The sequence below is a fragment of the Ovis canadensis genome, chromosome 19, assembly GCF_042477335.2.
Source record: "Ovis canadensis isolate MfBH-ARS-UI-01 breed Bighorn chromosome 19, ARS-UI_OviCan_v2, whole genome shotgun sequence".
Lineage (NCBI taxonomy): Eukaryota > Metazoa > Chordata > Mammalia > Artiodactyla > Bovidae > Ovis > Ovis canadensis.
The window spans coordinates 73,114,534-73,122,673 of NC_091263.1; positions in this window are offsets into that span (position 1 = coordinate 73,114,534).

The following is an 8,140-nucleotide window of genomic DNA, read 5'->3' on the forward strand; positions in this document are numbered from 1 at the left end:
GGGGGTGGGGACAGGCATATGGCGGCTGGTGGGGGGATGGGGGAAGCTGCTCCTCACCCCCCATCAGCTTTTCCCCACCCCCACTCCTCACTCAAGTGCCCCAGATTTACACCTGAGTTTCCTTCATTCCCAAACTGGCAGAGACCCCCATACGTGGGGCCTGAGGGTCAGGTCTCCCAAATAATTCACTAGATGTCAAGGTCATATCCCTTTTGGGAAAGCTCCTGGTATCTTTATAAAGGGAGGAATATTGGAACCAGCTTGCAAAGATGTCGGTATCTTTTCAAAATATAAACTGAAGCGATAAACACATTTCACACACACAAGCAGGATGTCATTTGCCCTAGAGAAAATAATTACAGGATTTATAAAAACTATGCATTTCTACAACATCACAAGTAGCCTAGGAAAAGTACTCGGTGAGTTTGAGGACCTCGAAACAGCTCCCCTGTCATTCTCTTTCACAGGCCATGCCCAGGGGCCACCCAAGGAGGCCTTAGGGCCCTAGAGGGTCAGGGGTCTCTCTAGGTGGGGCCCATCATCTCTTTAAGGTAAAGGGGTGTCAACAATCATGGATGTGGGATACCAAGTTTTATCGAAGCCAGTGTGACGCCAGCCTTAACAAAGAGACACTATACCATCAAAACGTACACTATTTGGAGGAGGAAATGGCAACCCACTCCAGTGTTCTTGCCTGGGAAATCCCATGGACAGAGGAGCCTGGCAGGCTACAGTCCATAAAATTTATATATAAAAAAAAAAAACGTACACTATTACAAGGTTTTTAGAAACTCATGAGATGTAGCTAAAGCTTTACCCAGAGGCAAATTTGTAACATTTGCCAGAAAACAAACTGTGGAAAGCTCTCCAAGAAGGCGGGAAAAGAACAAGGTTAGTCCTAAGGAAATTTAGAGTATGAAAAGGATAAAAGGTTATTAAAAGCCAAGAAATAGAAAATACTATCTCTGGGCAACCTGAGGCTCAGAGACTAAAGGAGCTACTGAAAGGCCACCTTGGAGGCGCGTCTTGGGACCGCGGGCCCGTCACACCATACCCGGGCCTTGGGACTCGGTCCACAGCCGCATCGTGGAGGCCTCGGGGCCGCCAGCCACCTAAACCGTCTAGGACATCGGACAGCCTGGGAAACTCGTCCTGCGTGGGCAACAGCACGAGCCCCGCGTTTTCATCACACTTGGGAGAAAAATGCCAGAGTGCTCCTGAGTTCCTTATTTTGCTGCTCACAGCCCATTCGGCGGCTGGTAATATGTAGGGACGTCTGTTTTGCCGAATTTGTTGTGAGATTAGCATCTCAGCGCGACCGAGGCGGCGGCGAGGAGGCGCGAGTCGCACCCCAGCGGCGGCGGGCGCGGGCGCGGGGCGCGGGGCCGGCAGGCGGCGCCCTCCCTCCGCCGCCGCCGCCGCCCCTCGCCCGCTCCTCCCGCGCCGGCCGCCGGGCTCCGGCTCCCGCTCCGCCCGCGCCGCAGCCGGCACTTTGCAAACTCCTCGCCCGCCCGCGGCGGCCGCAGCTCCGCGCCCTGTCCGCTCCGGCGCGGCCGCGGGGCCGCCGGCGGCGCGGAGGCGCCCGGGGCGGGCGCGGGCGGAGGCGGGCGCCGGGCGCCGAGGCGGGGCCGCGCCGGGCCCCGCGCGCCGCGCCCCCCGGGCCGAGCCCCGCGCCGCGCCGCCGCCGCGCAGAGCCGCCGTCCCCGCCGCGCAGCCACGGCCGCGCCGCCGCCGCGCCGCCGCCCGCGCGCGCGAGGCGGGGACCATGGCGAGCGCCGCCGAGCCCCCCGGCCAGGCGGCCGAGTACCTGCAGGAGCTGACCCGGATCGTCGCGGCGCAGCAGGAGCTGCTGGCGCGCCGGCGGCGGCGCATCGAGGAGCTGGAGCGCCAAGTGGCGCGGCTGAGCCGCGAGAACGCCGGCCTGCTGGAGCGGCACCGGCGGCACCTGGCCGCGTGCGCCCGCCGCCCCGACCCCGGCCCCGGCCCGCCGCCGCTCGGCGCCGCCCCGGAGCTCGGCGGCCACCGCGACAAGTGAGTGGGGACCGGGGGCGGCGGGCGTGTCGGGGGCGCGCGAACTTCTTGGGGGCCCCCCGGCGCCCCTCAGGGCTCGGCGTGGAGGGTGCCCGGCAAGGGGTCACCTCGGGGTACCCCCGGCGGGGTCGCAGCCCACCCCGGGACGAGGTCTCTGCGGGACTGAGCTCCCAGGGAAAGGGGCTCCGGGGCGCTGTCCGGCGCTCCCGCGCGCCCGGCTCTCCGCGGACGGCCGGCTCGGGACTCGGGTTCCAGCGACCCGGGAGCTCGGATGCGGGATGGTCTCGCCACAGAGGGCTGTCCGGGCGCTCCCGGGGCTTTGGGTGGCGAGTCCGGAACCCCTGACCCGGAGACCCCAGGCCCGGAGCGCGGGGGCGCAGCAGGCGCAGATCCCGCCCTCGAACGGGCCTGGGTCCCTCGCGGGTAGCTTCCCTCGGAGAGGGACTCTCTGCTGCCTCCAGCCCAGGACGCGCGGAGCCCTCCTCCCTCGGGACGCCGCCGTCTCTCCCTTCGCGGCTCCGGGTTAATACCCGCCCTCTCGGCCCTGAGATTACCCGGGGCTATTTCGGAGCGAGGATTAAGCCGGAGATGGGATGGGGCAGGACTGCATGGCCGCGCGGGCCCCGGTGTCCCTGCCGCGCGTTTGCCTCCCGTGGGTCCGGAGTCGTGTGCCCGGCCCCGCTCCGCACAAGTCCTGGTGCCCATCTGGGCGAGGCGGGGAGCGCGGGGCTCGGGTTTCCTGGGGGGTGGGGTTCCTGCGTGCTTTGCGCCCTGTCTAACCCCTCGGTCCCCGTGTCTTTGGGACCGCCTGGCCCACACACCACGGACTGGGGAGGGGGAGAAACTGTTTGTGTGGGTTTTGGGGTAGGGGGCGGAAATCCAGTGGTACGCAGCTTCAGGGAAGATTTTCTGGGAGGTTAGGGGTGGGCAGAAATGATGCGTGAAGAGTTACCCCGACTCCACAATCCTTCGGGGGAGGGGCTACTGATTCCCAGGCGTCCAGGTGTGGCTGTCTGGTCCTCTGGTCCCGAGACCCCACGTGCCTCTGCCCTTGGCCGGGCTGTGCAGGCTGCGGTCATGGGACAGAGAAGCCTCCCTGCGGCCGGCTTCCTGCGTGGTCCTGGGCCGTGCTCCTGGCTCTAGTGGGCCCTGGAGGAGGAGGGGCACCTGGGTGGGTCAGGGCCCGGGTGAGCCCGGTGGCTCTGCGGTGCCAAGCTAGCGGCAAACTTCTTTCTGTTTGTGCTGGGAGGGCAGAGGCGGGATGGAACCGCTCTCAGCCGGGATCACTGGAGAGGGAAGAGGCCCCACGCTGCCTCTGTATTCTGCCCCTGGCGCTCCGGCATCTTCGAGACCCCTCTGTCGCTCGATCTCTCCTGAGTCCTGACCCCCCAGGCAGGGACTCATGGAGGAGCCGGGCCCAGAGGAAGCCATCAGCGGCTCGGCAGGCAGGGCCCCGGGGCCACGTACTGTGGGCAGGTGCCTCGTAGCAGCGTCCGAGGGCTCCTTCTTCCCCTTCAGAGTCACTTCCAGTGACCAGGTGTGGCCGGAGGATGCTGCGAGCCTGCTTGGGGACCCCCAGCCCCAGTGCTGGTGCGGGCGGCAGGCTCAGAGAGAGGGAGCCGGGGTGCTGAGGCGGGGCTTGGGTCACGCGTCCCCAGCGTGGCTTCAGAGCCTGTGGTCGCATCTTTTTCAAGAGAGACGGTGGCAACACGGAGTTCTGGGTGGAGGGGAGCGTCTCAGGCTGGAAGGCACACACAGGGGCCTGGGGATGCTGCTGACCAGCGGGTCTGGGAGCGGGAGGGCCGGAGGGCCTGAGGGTCTCACAAGCTCCTGGGGGTGAGGGTGCTGCGGCTTTGGGGCCACACGTGAGAAGTAAGGAGTCGGGCTGGGAGGCTCGAGCGTATTGACAGGACTGGGGCCCGCTTCCCCGTCCGTGTCTTTCCCTAGCCTTTGAGGAGAGAGGGCGCTGGAGCCCCCCTCCCTCCATGGGGCCCATGCCCTGGGCTGGTGGCACATACATGCCTTCTCCCTTCTGGAGGGTGGGTTCTGGCCCCTGCAGTGTTGGGGGAGTGAGCTGTGGGCTGCTTTTCCAGACCAGATTTGAGGGGCCCCTGCCCATCCGTGGAGAGAGGTGATTTATGCCTAAGAAGTAAGGGGGAGAGCAACTGGCTTTTATTCAGTGCCTACTGGATGCGGAGCCATTGGTGGTGTGCTGGAAACCCAAAACAGAGAGCGGAGAAGGCAGCCGGGGGTGCACGGTACAGGCAGGCGGCCGGGCCCCAGGGGCTGCGGGGCAGGCCTCCTCTTAGCTTCGGGGTGTTTAATTCACAGGAACAGGCTGCCACCAGGCTCTTTCCGAGTATACAGAGAAGATAAAAGATGTGCAGGAAATGTCCACAGTGGGCGCTTAATGCACGGCACACTCTTTCCTTGTCAGGCAGGGTCTCATTTTGGGGGCCCAGGTGAGCACAGGTCGGAAGGTGAGACCTCTGGGGCATGTGGAGTGGGGCACAGCACCCTGGAGGAGACGGTCCCGAAGGTGAGGCGGGGTGGGGGGGTCGGCTCCCTGGGGTAGAGACCAGGAGGTCTGTACCTGGCTGGCCCGAGCCGACGGGCAGTGCGAGTCCAAACCGTTGAGACTGCTTCCTGCAAGGGGACCCGCTCCACTTTCCCAGGACCTGCCCCCCACCTGCAGACTGGGGCCCCTGAGGTTGAGGGTCCAGTGAGCAGGCAGGCTTGGCTGGGCCTGGCTTGAGTCAGCAACCCTGGCCCCTTGGCCGCTGGACAGGGTGCCCCCACCTGCCTGGCAGGCGCAGCGTCCTGCTGGGGAACGTGAAGACAGAGGCCATGGGACAGGCTCACACTGGACGCCAGTCATCTCTGGACCGCCTCCCCCAGGCAGTCCTCGGGGGAGTTCCTGGGTGTGGGGGAAACCTTTCCACCCAAAGATCTTTAACCCCTTCTCAGGAAGTCCCCGTCCCATCTCGGCTGAAGGTTGTCATCGTGAGTCTCTCGGCTTTGGGGAAAACAGGGTAATAGCAGGGAAGGAATGGGACGCCTTTGGTTCCATTGACTGTCTCACTGCTTTTTTCTGGTGACATCAAAATTCACATCCAGTGGTCAGTCAGCTCCATCCTAATGTTTCTAGAACCGGCCCCTCCCAACCCTGCAAGAATTCAGGCTCATAATAGATGCTTGGTAGATCCTGCTGAACACAGGGGCTTGATTAGGGTCTGTGTGCTCTCCATTAGAAAGTCAGCATGGGCTTTCGCGGGTACAGCTGTGCCGATGAGCATGCAGACCCAGACGCGGGGGGAGCAGGTGTGTGCGTCGCTGTGGCGTCCACGAGGGCGCCCCATGCGCCCACCCTGCTCCGGGTCTTCGAGTTTACCGGCTCCTTTCGTGGGCCCAGCACTTCCACGAGGCGGGGACGGTGGCCTCTCCCGTTTCACGGATGTGGAGACTGATGCTCAGAGAGGTCCCGGGCCCGGCTGTGGCCCTCCTGCCTGTCCAGTGTCAAGCCAGGAGTGGGGGACCCTGCTCTCACCCCCCTCGCCCACACCTGCCCTTCACGCTCCCCAGTGATCAGACATCCTCCCGTCGGTCCTGCGTGACTCCCAGCCTGCGGCGCTGGAGGAGGCCCGGCGTGCATGGCGCTTGTCCCGCCTCCTGGGTCCTTGACACCCAGGCCGGGTCTGCAGCGTCACCCGAGGCTGCCGTGCGGAGGGGCCCAGGGTGGCATGGGACGCTGCCTCCTGGCCTCTGCTCCTGAGTTTCCAGCAAAAGTCAGCCTCGGCCTGACAAGGCTGGAAGGCCCAGTGGAGCCGCCTGCCTCGGCGCCCTTGTCCCCTCCAGCCCTCGGGGGCTGTCAACTCACCGGAGAGGACGTTTCTCTGGAGCTGCGAGCTGGTGACTCACTCTGGGGGAGGTTTCCAGTGGCGTTCAGTCTCTGCGGACTTTCCAAACGGGTGCTCCTCCGGTCTGTGCTGATATTAACCGTGACGAAGGCGCATCAGTTTCAGGGGAGAGGGAAGGGGTGATGCTCGAGGGTGACCGGTGATGAGGGGTGGGCCGGAGGAGGGGACTCCAGCGCCTTACGGGGCGGGTCCTGGCTGGGAGCCTCCGAGAGCACATTTATCTTCAGAGTAGCCGGGGAACCCCAGACCAGGGCCGCAGGGTCGGAGGTCCCGGCCGCCTCTGATTCCACCTCTGGGGACTCGCACAGGCCGGGAGAGGCTGAGCAGGCTTCTCTGATCTCCAAGGGCGGAGGGGGCGGCCAAGAGAGATACTGGGCTCCCGTTCTCGGTCACTGATACTCTTGTTCTCCCAGCCGAGTAGCTGGTGCCGAGGAGGATGTCCCCCCACCGGGAACGGGCTGCTCTGTGCCTGCAGGGCCTCAGTCCGGCTGAAGAACACGTGGTCACATCCCAGGGAGCGGGGCGAGCCGTTCTTTCTCAGGCAGATGGTCGAGTCCGCAGAAACAAGGAGCTGCTTCTCTGACGCTGTCTGCCGGCCGTCCGGCACGCTAAGCCAGTGATTCTGTTACAGCCTGGAGGATAAATCCTGAGATAAATCTGGCTCAGGCCTCCAAGCCTGCGGAGGTCTCAGGGCTGTGCCTGTGAGGTTTGCACTCAGGAGTTTGGGGTCAGGGGCAGTTTCGGTCAGCTGTGTGGCTGCTTGTCAGCTGCTTCGTCGATGACATTGTTTTGACAGCTGATCTCAGGGTTTTTTTTGTTCCCTGCTTTCTGCTTTTGTAAGAAAGAGCCAAGCTTTGCCCGACTTGGGGAGGGCACCATTCTGAGTGAGTCAGGGTGTCATCTGTGTAATTGGCCACAGAGCAGCAGGAACAAAGTGACCGGCTGGGCGTCGGGCAGGCTCTGGGAGGGGGGCGTGAGCTGACCTCACTGAAATGGAGCAGAAGCCGCCGAGGAGGTCGCAAGGCAGCTGGGAAATCAGGGGGCCTCGAATCTTCCGCCACCCCCGCCCCACCACCCTGCAGACACAGGTCAGGCTGCAGCAGAAAACACCCTGACTTCAGAGCAAGCTTCCCGGGGTGACGCCCTTGCTAGGGGTCCCCAGGACCGTGGGCCTTCAGGGTCCGAATCCTGCTCTTCCAGGAGTGCCGTGCTGACGGGCGACGCCACACCAGTTGTTAGGGGTGCTGAGTGCTCATGCTTTACTGAGTGAGGAGCCACAGCCTCGAGGTTATCAAACACCGTCTGCACTCCACGTTCCCCAGCCTCAGAGGGATTCTCTGGGTGGCCCCATGATGATGCCTCAGCTGCTCAGCTCTGCTCAGGTCTGCAGGCACCCGTCAGCCTCAGGCAACCCCCAGGGGGAGGACGGATGGAGTAAGGCAGGCTTTGCCCCAGGTGCCCCCAGGCCAGTGGGCTGGGGAGGCGGCCCTGCTCCAGAGACCAGGTTGCGGGATTGCGGGGTACCTGGTGCTGCAGGACACCAGGGACGCTGGCTCAGGGGAGACTTGGGGTACCCAGACAGCCCTTGAGGGTTGCTTTATTTGAAATTTCCAAACCTATGGAAACGTCGAAAGGACTGAAGCAGGCAGAACACCTCTCACCCCCCACCCCTACCCCGCCCCGATTCTCCAGTGAAGGCTTTGTAGTTTGTTCACAACATGCCTGTCCATCGGGAAGGGGTGTGGAACCAGTTTGAGGCAGGAGCTGGGCTGGGCCTCACGGACCCACTATCTCCTTGTCCCCCCTGACTGCTCCTGGTAACTCAGCCCTGCCTGGTCCACGTTGGCAGGGACACAGACCCTGGGCCGGGGTGAGAGGGGGGCTGAGTGGTGTGCAGGCAGCCTCCAGCAAGAGGCAGATGGCCAGGCTTGGGCGTCAGCCTCCGAAGACTTCCTGGAGGAGGTGGCGTTTGAGGCCAGGCTTGAAGAGCGAAAGAGAGGATGGTCTCTTGGCAGCAGACAGCACACGAGGGCGCCAAGACAGGAAGTGGGCGCACAGCCTGTCTGGGGTTGGACGTGCTGCCTGTGGCCGTGCTGGGCCTGGGAGTGGGGACAGTGGGCCAGGCGAGGCCTGGGCGGGCACAGCAGCTCAGGGCGCTTGCTGAGAACCAGCGTCAGCTTTGGGGGGTGGGG